The 19,287-nt window shown below is 47.3% G+C and overlaps 1 protein-coding gene across 2 annotated transcripts in view; it reads left to right on the forward strand.

The window, feature by feature from the left end:
• The window catches only part of efnb3b (ephrin-B3b), a 76,428-nt gene that overhangs the window by 12,674 nt on the left and 44,467 nt on the right, over nucleotides 1–19,287 (forward strand). The window lies entirely within an intron of this gene.

Below are 19,287 nucleotides of genomic sequence, written 5' to 3' on the forward strand. Positions count from 1 at the left end.
CGACGAAAACGTGGCACGCTCATCTGTCAATCACTCAACAAAGCTGTCTGTGAGGGGCTTATTAAAAATCGCCGCCGTCCTCACTAACTTTTCTCCATTCCCGTCCCATCCCTCGCTCTCCCCCGCTGTCTCGGTCTCTCTCAACATCGTAGTCTCAAGCCACTCTTATTCATCCCTTTCTCTCTTTCATTGTCCTCAAAGTTCCAAAATGCCGTGTGTTTCCATCTTATCTCTGGAAATCACAGTGTAACTAAATGTCTCTCCCCTTCACTGTCCATCTCTTTTTATTCATCTCTTTCATCTATTCTTTCTTCATCTCCCTTCCTTGTTATTTTTTTCAGGATTTCTCTCTCTCTCTCTCTCTGCATTCTCTCTCTTACTCTCGCTCTCTCTTTCTCTGTGTTCCTTCTCTTTCTCTGCTTTCCCTCTCTCTCTCTATCTCTCTCTCTGTGTTCCCTCACTTTCTCTCTTTGCATTCTCTCTCTCTGCAGTCCCTCTCTCTCTGCAGTCTCTCTCTGTGTTCCCTCTTTTTCTCTGCCTTCGGTCTCTCTCTCTCTGTCCCAGATGTTTTCTCTACTTTCTGGAACAGTCTCATGGTGTCGTAGTGTCCCCCCAGTGTTCTGTTCCAGGGCACCAATAATGGCTGTCAAAAATTGTCACAGAGGGACAAGCCAAGAGTCGTCCCAGACACTACAGCGCGCACGTCCACAAACACGCACGTCCACAAACATGCACGCACACAAACACGCACACAAACACGCATGCACACAAACACGCACGTCCACAATCACGCGTTCTAAAGATGTTTTCCAAGACTGCCGTTATCTCCCACCTTTCTTGAGTTACAACACCAGTTGGCTGTTGGGTACTGATTGCCGTCTCTTCCCAATGAGGACGACGCTACCTTCATCTCCTCTCTCCTTCCCAATTAGGACGACTCTACCTTCATCTCCTCTCTCCTTCCCAATGAGGACGACGCTACCTTCATCTCCTCTCTCCTTCCCAATTAGGACGACTCTACCTTCATCTCCTCTCTCCTTCCCAATGAGGACGACTCTACCTTCATCTCCTCTCTCCTTCCCAATGAGGACGAATCTACCTTCATCTCCTCTCTCCTTCCCAATGAGGACGACTCTACCTTAATCTCCTCTCTCCTCAATGAGGACAACTCTACCTTCATCTTCTCTCTCCTTCTCAATGAGGACGACTCTACCTTCATCTTCTCTCTCCTTCTCAATGAGGATGACTCTACCTTCATCTCATCTCTCCTTCTCAATGAGGACAACTCTACCTTCATCTCATCTCTCCTTCTCAATAAGGACTGGTATTTTTATCTGTTTTTCTATCTGGCCTGCCGTTTATTTCTCTGTTGGTCAGTGTTCAGTCAATACACTCTGCCATCACTCCACACCTACTTAACCCCCCCCCGCTCTATCAATCTTTCATGTAGAATGTTAATCTTTCTGTGTGTGTGTGTGTGTGTGTGTGTTTGGGTGGGTCCTGGAGGTTAACTAGTAATCTGTCCCAATCTCTGGGAATAATCTGCAAAGTTAATCTGATCTGACGGGCAGCCTGGGAGTACAGACCGGAACACTCTGATTGGTAATGGACAAAGAGACAGTAAGAGGGAGAACTGGGAAATGGAGGCAAGTAGGAAGACGCACAGAGGAAAGGCGCTGACATACGAGTGGTGATTGAACAAGGCCTGCATCGGGTTTTTACCAAATGAATGATCTTGTGTATCGCATATTGGATTTCTGCTGATTCTTCTTCCGTCTGCGCCAAGATTGATGTACTGATTAAACACATTCACGGCAGGCGAGGTGGAGCAGCAGTGACAGGAAAGGAGAGAGACAGGAGGGTGTGGAAAGAAAGAGAAAGGCAGAGAGAGGAGGGAGGAGGTGGAGTGCCTTGTTTCTCATTAGAGCCTAGCAGGCTGGTTCCTGTATCTGCCGTTGTCAACTATCCCCATGGCGCTCCCTCCTTCTACCCATCTCACACATCCTTCTCCCCACCTGACACCTCCCTCTCTCCACCTGACACCTCCCTCTCTCCACCTGACACCTCCCTCTCTCCACCTCGCTCCCTCACTCTTTTCCTTGGCTTTTTTTCTCACTCCGTTTTCTCACAAACATCTATCCCTCGCTTCCTCTGCATACGCCCCCCCGCCCCACCCTTCAGGGCCAGCCTTGCTAATGACTCTGTTCTCAGTTTGGTCATGTAGACGTTTCTCTCCATCTCGGGCCGGAAGGCCTCCTTACTGACTTCGGCCCCGGGAACGAGGGAGCGTTTGAGTGCTGGGGAGATGGAAGAAGGATAAGGAGGACAAAAAAGGGATTGGGGAGTTTTATATTATGAATTTTCTTTTCCAGAAATTCCATTCAATCCTCTACACTGCTGTTCTATAGCGAGACGCACAATGTCACAATGGAGAAGGGGGGGGGGGGGCAGAGAGAGGGAGGGGGAGTGAAAGGAGGAGAGGGGGAGATTATCCATGGTGCTCTAAACCACGTCGTTAACCGTTTCGTAGCGCCGCATCACGTCACTTCGCCGGCTGGACCTCTTTGTGCGTCTTTTCTCTCTTTCTTTTTCTCTCTCTCCCTCCCTCTTTCCCTCTGTCTCTTTCTCTCCATTTCTTTCTCTCCGTTTCTTTCTCTCCGTCTCTCTCTCTCAGTGTCTCCGCGTGCATTCCACCCATTGCCCTAAACAGTCCTCTAGATGTGGTCTATAACCAGCCTGCCCCGTCGACACCAGCGTGCGTGCGTGCGCGTGCGTGCGCGTGCGTGTGCGCGCGCGTGTGTGTGCGTGCGTGTAGTATGTCTGTGGTTGGCAGCCCGCTCTCCTGTTATTGGCAGAATATCTTCTCATCTGGCTCGAGGAGAAGATGGATAGAGTCCCATGGAGAGGGATTACACTGACTTACACACACACATGCGCGCGCGCACGCACGCACACAAACATGCATGCTTGTACAATGAGAATCACAGCAGTGTATTACCACACACTGTCATGTACCAGAAGGAGGCAAACGCTGGTACATGTCTAGAACCGATAAGCCTCCGACATTTACGCTAATCAAGGAAACCAGTCACAGTGTACTGGAGACACAGCTGTCTCAGATGTACATGGGGAGAACAAGTAGAACGGCCTGATTATTCCACCAGGACTGATACGAGTGACATTCCTTCTCAGCCCGGTCAGGCTGGCTGATCCTCAATGACCCGTGCAACTAGATTGTAGTGGAGTTCGGATGGCCAGCTGTGACTGCCGTGGTGGCTACCGTCGCACATTAAAGAAAGAAATAACTAGGTATTTTGTGTTTTACCGGACAGGAGTGGGGGGAGGGTTTTTAAAAGCTCTGGGTCAGATTTGATGTGGCGCAGTGTTGTTCATGAGAACTGGAGGCTGGATCTCAGTCATGTGTCCTCTCTGCCCGTTCCGTTGGATGGAACACCTCGTCCCACGTGGAGGACCGCCTCCCTCCATCCGGTGGCGTCGGGGGGGGGGGGGGGGGGGCACTCTGAGGTGTTCATTCTGGGATCTCCAGTGCGATGGGTCTTCGTCCGTGGTCCAACGGCACGTTTGAGAAACACTCTTGTGAGAGTTTCCAGTGATATCTTTTATTTGTAATCATTCATTTACGGGCTTGAATGACGGCTCAAAAGTGATTTGCTCAGAAGCTCAAACGATGGGCTCAAACGTGTGAAAGACAGGAACGAGAGTGGGTGGCAGAATGGGTTTCTTACACCTGGAGTTCTGTTGATTGGGGGAGAGAGTGACCAGTCGAACCCTAGAATGTAGTTCTGTCCACCTTTGGCCTCCCTCACAGGCTCTCCTCAGACAGGCCACAAATGAAAGTCTAATTCTGTCTTTTCTTTCTTTTGCTCTTTCAAAAACCTACCAATTACAGCCACTTCATTCTCCTCCCCCCTCCCCCCCTCTGTCCCCCGCTATTCTTAACTAGCAATCTCGTTAACGTCAGAACACTTCGCTCTCCCACCCGTGTTCTCTCTCCCTCCCTCCCTGCCTCGCTCGTTCTCTCTTGCCTTTCAACCTCGTGCACTTTGTTTCTTGGAATAAGGGGCGGGTCAATCAAGGGAGAGAGAGAGGGAATGAGAGGGAGAGAGTGAGAGAGGGAGGGAGGGAGTGAAGGAGAGGGAGGGAGGAAGAGGGAAAATAAAGACAAGGGAAAACATAATAATGGATGGACAAGTGACTGAGATTGCTGCCCTGGATGCAGGGGGACATAATTATGTGGCGTGCAGGCTGTTAGAATGAATAAGGAAGTGGGGCGTTATTTAGTGATGCACCAGTCGAGGATGTTGAGGCGAGTGTAGGATGACTCAATCTCTGCCGCCATCATTCAACCATTCACCAATGTCCACGTATGTCCACGTATGTCCACGTATGTCCATGTATGTCCACGTATGTCCACGTATGTCCACGTATGTCCACGAATGTCCACGTATGTCCATGAATGTCCATGTATGTCCGCATGCATGTGTTTGGGTGGATCTCTGCCCATTGAATATTGTCAGTTATTCAGAGGCTTTGCGCTTTGAAAGCCCAAACCTCCAAGACTGTGTGATTTACAGTCTTTCTCTCCCCGCCAGGTCATTTTGCCTCCGGTGGCCGTTGAATAGAGGAAAATAGCCCACAGTGAAAGTTACACTCAGTCACACACAAACACAGAGCCAAAGTTGGTCTACGTGTGAAGTGTTTGTTGACGAAGTGTTTGTGTTTCTGTGTGCGTATTCTTGGGTGGGGGTGGGGGGGACTAGCCAGCCATATTAGTTCTGCCTCAGTTGATGTGTTAATTAGCAGGCGTGTCGTTGTGTAGATAGTCGCTAATGAGGAACGGTGCTCCATGACAACACAGAGCGTTAGTCCACAGGACTGGAAACTATGCAGCGCTAACGCGGTTGAACAGCGTGCGTGCCTGTCATGGGGGGGTGGGGCAGCTGCCCTTCTGGGTGATTTGGGTTTGTGTGTGTCTGAAAAGACGTGCCTGGAGTTCACGATGCCACTGACGAGTGGTCGAGCGGGGAAGGGGGCGGGGTCGGGAGCTCCGTTCACGTGAGAAGGCGGTGACATGAGGGCTGGTGAAGTTCAGGGGGTTGGCTGCTTGGGTGTTTTGTGTTGGGTACAAACACATAAGCCCATATGGTAACGTATACAGAAGTTGTGTGTGTGTGTGTGTTTCAGTGTAGGAATTCTTTAGTGGCCGTGAGAGAAATCCTATCACAATTGACTAACTGTAGTAATTAGACAGTTACAGAATCAGTTCTTAGGTAAATTGGTGATGAGTCATAATTGTATTCTACTGTAACGGACAGCATCCCTCACCCCCACGCTGGAATATACCTACGCCATGGCCATCACCCCCTCCCATTCGTGTGTCAGCAACACATGACCAGTCCCTAACCAATCAGTGGCCGGCTGGCAGACAGAAGGGAGACAGAAGGGAGACATACCGGAGCGCTAGGGTGGTGATAACATTCTTTGTTGTGCTGCGTGCACAGTCGGCACTCAAACCTAACCCTTGACCTCTGACATTTGTCAAGGGGCCTTGGCCTAAGCACTGCTCATAGGGCATCGCGGTTGTTTAGGTCTGTTTCCTAATTTCAGAGAGGAGACAGAAGAGAGGGAGAGTGTCCGAAACTCTCCATCCCATTAAATCCCTCTCCTCTTTTAAACTGATGTGGAGATAAATAGCCATTGTCATCTGAAAGATTTGCTGGAAAATGCATTTCTTTCTCTTTGCCTCTCTTTTTCTTCCTCTCTGTTGAAAAAGGATGACAAAGGACCATTTCATGCCCCCCCCCCACCTCCCCCGATCCCCCCTCCCTCATTCCTCCTGTATCCTACCCATCTATTATTCCTTCACCCGCCACTGTCAGCCTTTCTGTCCATCCACAAGGCTTTCTACTCCCTCTCTCTCTCTCTCTCCTTTTTCTTCTGGTCTCGTGCTGGGCCTATGCCGTCACCTCTTTCTCTTCTCCCTTTTATTCTTTGTCTTTTTCTCTCCACCTCTCTGTTCTCTCTCTCTCTCTCTCTCTCTCCCTCCACCTCTCTGTCACGCCCGCTCTCCTGCTTTTCTTCACCATCCCCTTTCATCCTCTCTCTGTCACCTCCTCCCAGTCCTTTTACTCCACCGCTCTAACTCTATATTTCACTTGTGTTTCACCTAGATTTTACCTGTATTTCACCTGTATTTCACTCTCTCCCTCTTAATCCCTGCTTTTCTGTCTGTTTCCACTTCATTTCTCTTATCTCCTCTGTCCACAGGCGTTCTCCCGAACCACTCTCTCCTTTCACCTGCCACTCTCCTCTGCTGGGGGTCGGCCTAATTATTCTACCCTTTTCTTGCCCTCATCCACCCCTCTTCGCCCCTCCCTCCCTCTTTCTCGTCCGTCTTCCTCCCTTTCTCCCCTGTGACACACTGATACAGACACCTGGCTTAACTCAGCAGGACATTGCTCCCTCTGTCCCTCTGTTCACTGTTTATCCCTTCATTCACCCCCTCCTTCCCTCCTCATCCCTCCATTCTCTGTCCGTCTCTGCCACTGTCTGATCTTTTGTTGCCTCCTCTCCTCTGAGTTTTTTCTCACGTACGTCGCCACCGCTAGTTTCTCTTTTCGCCCTTCTTTTCTCGTTTCGTCTCCCCTGTAATCAGAAGTGAATCTATTACCCTGGTGTGGACATGACTGTTCTAATGATTGAATATATACGCTCACCTATGTTGGTCGCGCTTGGTTTGCTCGTATTGCGAAAAGACATTGCGCAAAACGACTACGTCGATACATGTGTCCGTTGTGCATTTCTTTTAGCTAGCCCGACAGTATTGGAGGAATTATTCCTTTTATAACTTCCGCTATGCCGATGTTTCCAGTAACACATTCCGTTCATTGCAGACAATCCACAGTCAAACTCTACCCGACATAATATGATGCTAGGATTCAGACAGTAATTCTCTGTATCATAAAATGTCACTCAGTGTTCCAAGAAAAATAAACGTATACGTATGTTTTAGTTCACCCATATTTCTGTGGCTATAAAACCTCATTCTAGTTCAGTGTTGCGGGTTAACATTAATCACACAATTGCAGATATCACATGCCTTACTTTTTCTTTTCTCCTGTTTAAACCCCCCCAAAAGCATCTCTGCTGCCATTAATGTCAATTTGGACTTTTTGGGATTTCTCCCTGAACAAAATGGCTGTAATTTTGTCCCCTTCGGGAACATTGAGGGATTATAACGTAACCCTCTAGTTATTTGTGTGTATGTGTGTATTTCTCTCTTGATCCCAATTTCCCTCTCTCTCTATTTCCCTCTCTCCTTGGCTGTCAATCAACAAGTCAGTCAGTCAGTCCGTGTGTTCAGTTCTGTTGGTGAGAACTTCTTTTTCTCCGAGTTTGAAAGGAATGAATGATAATCAGTCAAACATCTCTCCCTGGAGAATAGAGGGAATGCCAGGGAAAGTGAGAGAGAACGCATTCGAGAGATGGAAGGGAAATAGAAAGGGGCTGAGGTGAAAAGATTGAGAGCTGAGAGAGAATAGCAGGGAGCATCTATTTCTTTCTTCCCCGTGCTCTCTTTCTCACCCTCTCTCTCATCGTCTCTTGTCATTTTTACCCCGTCACTCCTCTTACCAGCTCTCTTTTTCTCTTCCTCTCTTTTCTCTCTCTCCTCCTCTTCCCTTCTTTTCTCTCTTAATAAATTCTCTCAATGAGTGGTCTCCACTGAGTTCTCCTAAACAAACAAGGAAAAAAAGTATTTTTAAACCCTTTCATAATTCATTACCATAATTATTTGGGCTTTGTAGAATATTTTAATGTATATTTAAACGTGTGTGTGTGTGTACTGGTGGAGTGGGTGTTACCTCCCTACTGGGAATCAGAGGTTTACAATGGAAAGCGGTCCTGTTTGTTGTTCTTCGATTCATACGATTCTTTATTTATTTGACAAGGCTCCTAATGCAAATAAGCCTGTGTGTGTGTGTTACCTGTGGTATTGCGTGGTGTAGTGGGCCCAATGAGTAATGAAGCCCAGGTCCTTATCTGTCACCAGAGAGCCTCCCTGCCTCTCATCCTGCTGTCAATCACACACTCTGCTCTGGAGAGTAGCTATATCAAACACACAGAGCAACAGAGGAGGGAGAGCGATAGAGAGGGAGGGGAGGAGGGAGAGAGAGGGAGAAAATGGGGGGGGGGGGGGGGGGTGGGTAGAGTAGTGAGAAAACATAACCGGAGGGTTTTATGAAGAGGTTTTTCTGATCCCTTGGGCCGCCATGCAGAAGCAAATGGAAGAGTAAAACACTTAACCCCCGATGAATTAGGTCCCTAAGAAATATCTTTTAGCTGGGTTTTTTTCAGTCACTCTTCAGCTCTGGTGAGAAAGAAAATAAAATGGGTTTGGTGGATGGTGAAGGTAGACAGGAGACACAAGTAGCTGCTCAAACACACACACACACACACACACACAGAGATACACACATTCATTCTGGCAAAGCTATCGTGGCTGAAATTGGCATGACACACTTCAATATCCTGACAGGAGTGAATAGGTTCTTGGAGACAGGGAGGAGCAGGAGTTGTGTGTGTTTGCGGATATGGGGTACAGACGTGCATGTTGTGTGGATGTGGGTGCGTACGTATGTGTTTGTGTGGATGTGGGTGCGTATGTACGTGTTTGTGTGGATGTGAGTGCGTACGTACGTGTTTGTGTGGATGTGGGTGCGTATGTGCGTGTTTGTGTGGATGTGGGTGCGTACGTATGTGTTTGTGTAGATGTGGGTGCGTACGTACGTGTTTGTGTGGATGTGGGTGCGTATGTACATGTTTGTGTGGATGTGGGTGCGTATGTTCGTGTTTGTGTGGATGTGGGTGCGTATGTACGTGTTTGTGTGGATGTGGGTGCGTACGTACGTGTTTGTGTGGATGTGGGTGTTTACATACGTGTTTGTGTGAATATGGGTGTGTATGTACTCTTCCGCTCAAAAGTTATTTTGTTTTTTAAAGAAAATCAAAATTTTGGTCCATTAAAATAACATAAAATGTATCAGAAATACAGTGTAGACATTGTTAATGTTGGAAATGACTATTGTAATGGAATATCTACTCAGGCATATCCTGTAATCAGCAACCATCAGTCCTGTGTTCCAATGGCACGTTGTTTGCTAATCCAAGTTTATCATTTTAAAAGGCTAGTTGATCATTAGAAAACCCTTTCAAAATTATGTTAGCACAGCTGACAACTGTTCTCATGCAATAAAACTGGCCTTCTTCAGACTAGTTGAGTATCTGATGCATAAACAGTTGTGGATTTATTTTCAGACTCAAAATGGCCAGAAACAAAAAAAAACTTTCTTCTGAAACTCGTCTTACATGTTTGTGTGGATGTGGGTGTGTATGTACATGTTTGTGTGGATGTGGGTGTGTATGTACATGTTTGTGTGGATGTGGGTGTGTATGTACATGTTTGTGTGGATGTGGGTGTGTATGTACATGTTTGTGTGGATGTGGGTGCATATGCATGTTTGTGTGTATGTGGGTGTTTATGTACGTGTTTGTGTGGATGTGGGTGCGTATGTACATGTTTTTGTGGATGTGGGTGTGTATGTACGTGTTTGTGTGGGTGTGGGTGTTTATGTACATGTTTGTGTGGATATGCATGTTCCATTGAGATGTATCTATACTCACTGGCTAAAGGCTGCAGTCACACCAGCCTGTCTGTCCTTCTGACTTTCTTACCCTCTTTCTCCGTGATTCTCTCTCCTTCTCTCTTTCCCTCCGTCTTCCCCATTCTATCCGTGGACAACTGTTGATTTTACCACGGGGCTCCTCGACCCCTGGGTCCTTCTGGGACCGCAACCTGACCACACTCTCCTAAGCCCTTAACCTCCCTCAATCCCTCCCCCTCCTCGCCTCCAGGGGTGAGAGAGAGCGCCCCAAATCTCTTCAAGATGCTTGGGGAATAAGACTCGGGAAACAGGGTTTTTAGAGGGTGGAAGCGTGGGGGGGGGGGGGGGGGGTTGTGGTTCGTTCCACACTATGGGACTGGAATGGAGGCTAGTCTGAAATCCAGACCCCAGTATTTACTGCTGTACCAGAAACTGAGTTAGCATTGGGCCAATGGAAAGATCTTCTGCCTGGGCCACAAAATACTGACTGTAGCCTTTTAGGGCCCAAGGTCCAGAGGTCCCACATATACTGTGGCCTTTAGAATCATAGGATTTCAAGGGGTCAAGGACCCTCTAGGCTTCGGGGGCCCCTCAGATTTCACAGCCTCTTCAAGTGCGGAGTTGAGGCTCGACGCGCACACTCGCTGTGGCCCTGAAAGGTCAAAGGTGAGGAACCGAGCAGAGTGTGGGAGCTCGAATGACATCTTGTTTCTCGTGTAGTGTGTTGCCGTGGGAATATAACTGACCGTAGCCTGATTTAATACCCTGCTTGTCACCATCAAGTGGCAGCTCTGGTCAAAAGTAGTTAAAGTCACCTCTTAGGGAAAAATTAACTTTCCCAAGTTAACTCATAGCCAAACAATGTTGTTGACTTTTCCTATAATCACATTTGTGGCCCAATTTTAAATTGTAAACAAGAACTCTTCAGAAACCCCAACTCAAACTGATTATTTGAAAAATGCTCAGGGAGATGATGTCATCCCCTTTGAGGATTTTGATGTAGCCAATCAGCAATCTAGGGAAAGATCTTGGGAGGCTGGCCAATCAGAGGTTGACTCTCATTGATATTTTCAAAACCGTTTCTGTACGGAGCTGCAGCTTTTTAACATCCTTAATTGCTACTTTTTGAGGAAAGGGCCCAGTTTCACTGGATGTGTGAATAATGGTAGATCATTTTTCACAGGAATCTGGTAACTGAGAACTTACAGTTAGTAATCTGGTGTCATTTCCGGGCCCTGAGGTTGGAGGTAGAATATTAAATAGGTGGTCATTTGAGACTCCCAGATTGCGTGGCCCTTAGGGAGGCCCTGTGTGGCCTGTGTGACCCAGGACAGGTGACCCAGACAGGGCCAGTCGAGGCCGGCCGCCCCCTTACCTCTCTCCACACCTCCTCTGTCCCTCTGGACGTCTGTGGTGTCAGCCCTCATTCCTCCCGGGCCTCATTTAATTACCGAGTTGGTTTGAGGGGAATGAGTTTAACCTCACACCCATCCACGCGCACACACACACACACACACACATATACGTATAGACACAAGCATAGACACTAGCTGCAGCACTACATATGCACATTTTACCAGCTTAAAGCCTAGTCAGAACTCTGGTGCGTACACCACACATACACACGCCACACACACACACCACACACACACACACTGGGGGTCCCTCCGCCTCAGACCTGTCCAAGACCTAGGTTCTCAATCAGTCCACACCTCCTACAGACGTTCGTAATGGGGCCAATCTAGCCAGCCGCAAATCATCCTGACTTACTCTAAGAGGAGGGGGAGGCTGAGGGAGAGAAGGAGAGAGAGAGAGATACATTCAGGGTACAGCTCATAGAGCAGCTTTGCAACAACCTGACAGATGTTTGGAGAAAACAGCTAATCTGTGAGGAGAGTTGTGGGGACAAGGGGAAAGCGAGAGAGACAGACAGAGAGAGAGAGAACCCTCCTGGTGACTAAAAGTTTCTATCGACCTGGTTTCCAACTCTTCGTTTGTTTGGTTGAAAGTTATTTAGAGGAGGTCGACTCCTGAGGCGATATAACTCTGGAAGGTAAATTTAAACACAGCTCTATTCAGTACCGTGATTATTTAAAGAAAAGCGTTTTAATAGCATTGTGTTTTCCTCCCCATCCAATTTATTTTGGCCCACTATCTGATTATGGCCTGGCCTCATCGCAGCAACTCTTAGCAACGTCTCACCATGCCATTCTTGCCGTTTGTTAATACTCTGCTTTTCTGACCTGGAAGTACTCGCCAGTGCGCTTACGCATGGAGGAGACAGATCCGGCCAACAACCATGACTGAGGTTTCAGGCGTGAGACATGAAGAAAGACCTGAACACCAGAAGGTCGCTAAAGCATGATGAAAGACCTGAACACCAGAAGGTCGCTAAAGCATGATGAAAGACCTGAACACCAGAAGGTCGCTAAAGCATGATGAAAGACCTGAACACCAGAAGGTCGCTAAAGCATGATGAAAGACCTGAACACCAGAAGGTCGCTAAAGCATGATGAAAGACCTGAACACCAGAAGGTTGCTAAAGCATGATGAAAGACCTGAACACCAGAAGGTTGCTAAAGCATGATGAAAGACCTGAACACCAGAAGGTCGCTAAAGCATGATGAAAGACCTGAACACCAGAAGGTCGCTAAAGCATGATGAAAGACCTGAACACCAGAAGGTCGCTAAAGCATGATGAAAGACCTGAACACCAGAAGGTTGCTAAAGCATGATGAAAGACCTGAACACCAGAAGGTCGCTAAAGCATGATGAAAGACCTGAACACCAGAAGGTCGCTAAAGCATGATGAAAGACCTGAACACCAGAAGGTCGCTAAAGCATGATGAAAGACCTGAACACCAGAAGGTCGCTAAAGCATGATGAAAGACCTGAACACCAGAAGGTTGCTAAAGCATGATGAAAGACCTGAACACCAGAAGGTTGCTAAAGCATGATGAAACAAGGCACTGTTTTTCCGCATCCCGCCCAACCACACCCTTTTCACTATACCCGGACATTGTCTTCATTGCCTTGACTGGGATTTGAACCCCTAATGGCAGGTCCCATATAGTGACTGTGAGGAGGACCACGGCCCCTATTCAGAGTTCAGGAGCAGTCCCCCAGGGGGTCTGTTCATTATGAAGACCAAACTCATACTAGATCCTACTTGAAAAGGCTTAATCGGGCCAGCAGATTGTTCTCAGAATATAAGATCTACAGGTTGTCAAGACAAAGTATTAACGATAAAAGAGCAGATTGATGATGGATGAAAAGAGAGAAAGAGGACGGTTGAGCGACAGAGGAGTGTGAAGAGAGAGAGAGAGAGTGAGTGAGGGGGAGGAATGGCGCTGTATTAGGAGAGGGATAAAGAAGGAGGTGAAGGAGAGAGAGAGAGTGAGGGGGAGGAATGGCGCTGTATTAGGAGAGGATAAAGAAGGAGGTTGAAGGAGAGAGAGTGAGTGAGGGGGAGGAATGGCGCTGTATTAGGAGAGGGATAAAGAAGGAGGTGAAGGAGAGAGAGAGAGTGAGGGGGAGGAATGGCGGTGTATTAGGAGAGGGATAAAGAAGGAGGTGAAGGAGAGAGAGAGTGAGGGGGAGGAATGGCGGTGTATTAGGAGAGGGATAAAGAAGGAGGTGAAGGAGAGAGTGAGAGAGGGGGAGGAATCGCAGTGTATTAGGAGAGGGATAAAGAAGGAGGTGAAAGAGGGTGAGAGAAGGGTCCCACTGTGTTCTTTAGAAAGGCCAAAGTCATCAGCGTGCCCGCATCCATGTCTCCGTGGTTACTCCCATGTCTCCTTGGTTACGGGGGTGTGATGTGTACTGGATGTGACACCAGCGTTGCGGCAATCCAGACCGCCTCCGGACAGACGGAGGGGAGGGTGTCAGTGTGTGTAGGTCATACTGTGTGTGTGTGTGTGTGTGTGTGAGCCGGTGTGTATATCATACTGTGTGTGTGAGCCAGTGTGTGTAGATCAAACTGTGTGTGTGTGTGTAGAACATTGTGAGCGTGTGCTGATCGGGGATGCTGTGCATTGCAGTGACAAGGACACTCTTACCTTCAGAGTCCCACGACGCTGGGTAACTATTCAAACACTACCTCCTCAGCCCTACCTGTCTGTCTCTCTCTCTCTCTCTGTCTCTCTCCCTCTCTCTCTCTTTCTCTCTGTCTCTCTCTCTCTTTCTCTCTGTCTCTCTCTCTCTCTCTTTCTCCCTGTCTCTCTCTCTGTCTCTCTCCCTGTCTCTCTCCCTGTCTCTCTCTGCATCAGGAGCAGCCATATGGAAACTATTATTCCCGTCGTTCTTTCTCACCACAAACATTCCGACACCCCTTCCAGCACTCAGTGACTTTACAACAACCTTGTGCTGCTCCGCTGTTCGCAACTCTCTCTTTTCCCTCTCTCAGGCCATCTCTCTTTTCCCTCTCCCTCTCTCAGACCATCTCTCTTTTCCCTCTCTCAGGCCATCTCTCTTTTCCCTCTCCCTCTCTCAGACCATCTCTCTTTTCCCTCTCCCTCTCTCAGGCCATCTCTCTTTTCCCTCTCCCTCTCTCAGACCATCTCTCTTTTCCCTCTCCCTCTCTCATGCCATCTCTCTTGTCCCTCTCTCAGGCCATCTCTCTTGTCCCTCTCTCAGGCCATCTCTCTTGTCCCTCTCTCAGGCCATCTCTCTTGTCCCTCTCTCAGGCCATCTCTCTTGTCCCCCCTCTCTCAGAAGCGTTCATTATTTCTCTCTCTGTATCCCGATACTCTCTCTCCCCATTTCTCTCATTTAATCTCTCACATTCCCTCCATTTCCTTTCATGTCTCACCCTGTCTCTCTCTCACCTCCTCCTCATCAAGTGTTCTTTTCTTCTCGTCCTGATGTCTGGATATCTAGGCCATGCTTCCTTCATGAAAATACTAATAAATGGATTCCCCCGTTGTTCTCCCTTACCCAATTTCATCGTTTTCATTTGTCTGTGGCCCCCGTCTCATCACGGCGACTCTGGATTCAGGAGAGTTGAAGATTGATCCAAGGCATCAGTGTTAAGCCATTCAGCTTCTTTTTTTTTTATCACGCTGCTCTTCCAAACCAAGTCAGGTGGGTCAACGGGCATGAGGGCACGATCGCTCGCCTGGCGACCTCAGATCTTCGGAGGAGCAGAGGGAGTCACTAGTGTGTGATGAGTCCAGGAAATGCTTGCTGACGATTCTTGTCTGTTAAGGTTTTTTTTTTTTATAATTGTAGGCTTTTATTTGTGGTAGGAAGATGAATCGAGTGTACATTAAATCCATGCTGTAGTGTAATGTGTATCGGACACAGTGGCTTTGCTAGACCACCCGAGGCCATTCCATAAAAAATATTTTTGGGATGTTGATAGTTTGCTTATACCTGCACCAGAAATCCTGTATTGTTCTTTCACACCTTGTTTTGTCTGCTTATTTTTAATTAGCGAGACAAGGAGGTATCTTGTACCTCTGCAGCAGACATATGGCGAGAAATATTTCTTGCATCGCATCGCAAACATTAGTGTTGTGGAATTCAGCAAAATTGCAGTGCGCGTTAAGATGACATCGTACTTTTCGGTCCTACTCTAAACACTCTCCGTCACGGAACGTCTCTCTAACGCGGTCTGGAGTTGCCTCCATTCCGTAGGTCTGTCTTTGCTATTCCCTAATGTGAAGACACACCCCCTTGTTCATCCTGTGTTTGGACGTCCGGACAGCATTTATGTCCCGCCATCTGGACAGACGTGACGGCGGCACGACACTTAAACATCCGTGAGCGCCAGGATGTTAACCTCCCCCTAGTTCAGCAGGTGTGTTCTGAGGAGCGCTTGTCTAAACACACGCAGCCACGGAGACGCGCTCCAGGTGTCAGATCCAGGCACAGTGTTTGATGGTGTGTGTGTGTTTTAACGTGTGTGACAGTGTGTGTACATTAGTGGCCGACCTGTAAGACCTGTACTCTGTGCTTGTGACTAGTGTAAATCAGGAGATTAGAATAGACAGGCTTCTACATGGGCCCCATAAGTCCACCTGGGGACCTCTTATCGTTCCCTAATGGGAGGGTACTTTGGGCTACTTAGTAGGACAAACGGTTGTGTTGAGTTTCATTGGACAAATCATTGAGATCAATTGGTTTGACGGAGGTCTCTTCCATTTTCATCTTCTTACTTGTCAGATGCAGGGGTTGTCTCTCTCTCTCTGTCTGGATTCTCTGCCAGTTTCTGTCTGCCTCTGTCTCATTCTGCCTCTGTCTGTCTCTATTTGCCTCTGTCTCTCCCTCTGCCTCTGTCTCTCTCTCTCTGTCTAGATTTTCTGCCTTTCTCCCACTGCCTCTGCTATCGTCTCTCTCTCTCACTATCTCGTCAGTGCTGGTTGGGTTGGTTTCAGCCCCCATCATTCTCATGTTCTCACACACAGGGTTGGCGATTCTCACACACACACACACACACACACACACCCCTGTTGTCCGTCTGGCTGCACCTGTGTGCCCGGGCCTGGGTCCGGACACGGCTCCAATTGCTTCTAAGGAATCCGGGATATGCGGTGATCACCTGTACGCTATCTAACCAGCCACAGGTACACACACACACACACACACACACACAATCACACAAAGACACAGACACACACACACACACACTGACACACACACGCTGAGGAGAGATAGACAGGGGGAGGATGGATTGGGGGAGGAGGAGAGAAGCGAAGGAGAGCGGGGAGGAGGAGAGGTTCGGGGGTGAAGGTCACAGAAACGAACACTCCGGTTTTTTCTCTGGCCGTGAAGGTGGAGGCAGGGTGTTGAAAAACGTGATGTTTCTGCCCTCATATAAGACCACGAAGAAGAAAGAGTTCTGGCCCCGTCCTCTCCTCCCCTCGTCCCTCACTCAGCCCCTCCTCTCCTCCCCTCATCCCTCACCCAGCCCCCTACTGCCTCCGTCACCTCTGGCTTCTCCATCCCACGCTCTGTGTTTTAAAGTGTGGCCGCATGAATGGCACTATTGTCAGGCCGAGGAGGAGCGAGCGATGGAGAGAGGGAGCTGGAGAGAGGGAGCGATGCGGTTGGACAAAGGGAGAGAGGAAGGGCACGGGGGGCTGTTGAGTCCGCTTCGGTCCGTTCATTCGCTGTCTGGTCCCGGTGATTTATGTAGTACTGAAGATGAAGTCTATAAAGTTGTTCAAAGTTGACTTCTTTCTGCAACGTTCAGTTATTCCTTTGTTAACAACTGTCAGCGCGTTGCGACCAAGGTGTTTTTTTTAATTTTTTTTACACAGTTGAGATTTTTCACTGATACATAACATGTTTTTGTTGATGTGTGTATCCTGTAACGGTAGCCAGTTTCAGCAGTGTTGACAGAGAGGGCATACTGTAGCAAGGAAATAGGGAGTGGTGTAAACACAGTGATAAGGAGGAAGCCTTAAAGAACATAACATAGGTTTTTCTTATCTACTGTTCACTTCTACTACTGTTATCCCTGGACTACTGTTCACTACTACTAATACCGTTAACTTAACCCTGAACTACTGTTCACTACTACTAATAGTGTTAACTTAACCCTGGACTACTGTTCACTACTACTAATACCGTTAACTTAACCCTGAACTACTGTTCACTACTACTAATAGTGTTAACTTAACCCTGGACTACTGTTCACTACTACTAATACCGTTAACTTAACCCTGAACTGCTGTTCACTACTACTAATAGTGTTAACTTAACCCTGGACTACTGTTCACTACTACTAATAGTGTTAACTTAACCCTGGACTACTGTTCACTACTACTAAAACTGTAAACTTAACCATGGATTACTGTTCACTACTACTAATAGTGTTAACTTAACCCTGGACTACTGTTCACTACTACTAATACTGTAAACCTAACCCTGGACTACTGTTCACTACTACTAATAGTGTTAACTTAACCCTGGACTACTGTTCACTACTACTAATGCTGTAAACTTAACCATGGATTACTGTTCACTACTACTAATAGTGTTAACTTAACCATGGACTACTGTTCACTACTACTAATAGTGTTAACTTAACCCTGGACTACTGTTCACTACTACTAAAACTGTAAACTTAACCATGGATTACTGTTCACTACTACTAATAGTGTTAACTTAACCCTGGACTACTGTTCACTACTACTAATACTGTAAACCTAACCATGGATTACTGTTCACTACTACTAATAGTGTTAACTTAACCCTGGACTACTGTTCACTACTACTAATGCTGTAAACTTAACCGTGGATTACTGTTCACTACTACTAATAGTGTTAACTTAACCATGGACTACTGTTCACTACTACTAATAGTGTTAACTTAACCCTGGACTACTGTTCACTACTACTAATACTGTAAACTTAACCCTGGACTATTGTTCACTACTACTAATAGTGTTAACTTAACCCTGGACTACTGTTCACTACTAATAATAGTGTTAACTTAACCCTGGACTACTGTTCACTACTACTAATAGTGTTAACTTAACCCAGGACTACTGTTCACTACTACTAATAGTGTTAACTTAACCCTGGACTACTGTTCACTACTACTAGTACTGTTAATTTAACCCTGGACTACTGTTCACTACTACTAGTACTGTTAATTTAACCCTGGACTACTGTTCACTACTACCAATTGTGTTAACTTAACGCTGTACTGCTGTTAAGCACTACTAAATGTGTTAACATAACCCGGACAAGCGTTCTGTGCTAGGCCTCAAAAGCCTTGGTTTCGAGTGTGTCTGGTTGTCTACGGTTTTTCTTATTCTAACATTGTCTGTCTGGTTCCATTCTGAATAGAGATCTGTATTCTATCACCCACCGTGATGCTCTCTTTCCGTTTTTATTCACCTTCTTCTCCCGCCTTCTCCCATTACACCTGCCTGACCACAAGCATTTCTCCATCACTTATTCAGTCACTCCTTTCATTCACTCCGCCCCCACCCCCCCACCCCTCCACTAAGTGCAGTTTTCAGACGTGCTGTTTGCTCTAGCATTCTTTGCTTTAGTTCTACTGTGACATGGGCTAGCGTCCACCATCAGATAACACACAAACGTGCCATGCAGGAAATCAGAAAAGTGTGTTTTCATCCAGCTGGCCTTTGCATGGGAATGTCTGTTAGGGTCTTGTCAGTACATGAAGGACTCTTACCAACTGTCTAAGCGATTCCCCCTAAATCTGGTTCCTCTCTAGGTTTCTGGGGAGTTTTGCCTAGCCACTGTGCATTGACTCTTGTTGCTTGCTCTTTGGGGTTTCAGGCTGGGTATTTGTAAAGCACTTTGTGACAACTGCTGACATAAAAAAGGCTTTATAAAATATATTTGATTGATTTGATTGATTGATGGGACTGGTATTAGTCCTTCTACAAACGGTGGTGGGCGGGTGTTTGGATGGATGTCTCTTGAGTCCTGGTGCGGGTGTGTGAGTTGAGTGGGCTATTTTCCTGTGTGTGTGTGTGTGTGTGTCTAGTCAGTAATAACCTCAGGGTGGTGGATTAGAGGCAAAAGTACACAGAGCTTTAGGCAAGTAGCCAAAATTTAGCTGGTTCCAATACCCATGCTGACAAGATGAAAACATGTGGTTGTGCCTTCAAGTAAGGCTCTT

The sequence above is a fragment of the Esox lucius genome, chromosome 24, assembly GCF_011004845.1.
Source record: "Esox lucius isolate fEsoLuc1 chromosome 24, fEsoLuc1.pri, whole genome shotgun sequence".
NCBI lineage: Eukaryota > Metazoa > Chordata > Actinopteri > Esociformes > Esocidae > Esox > Esox lucius.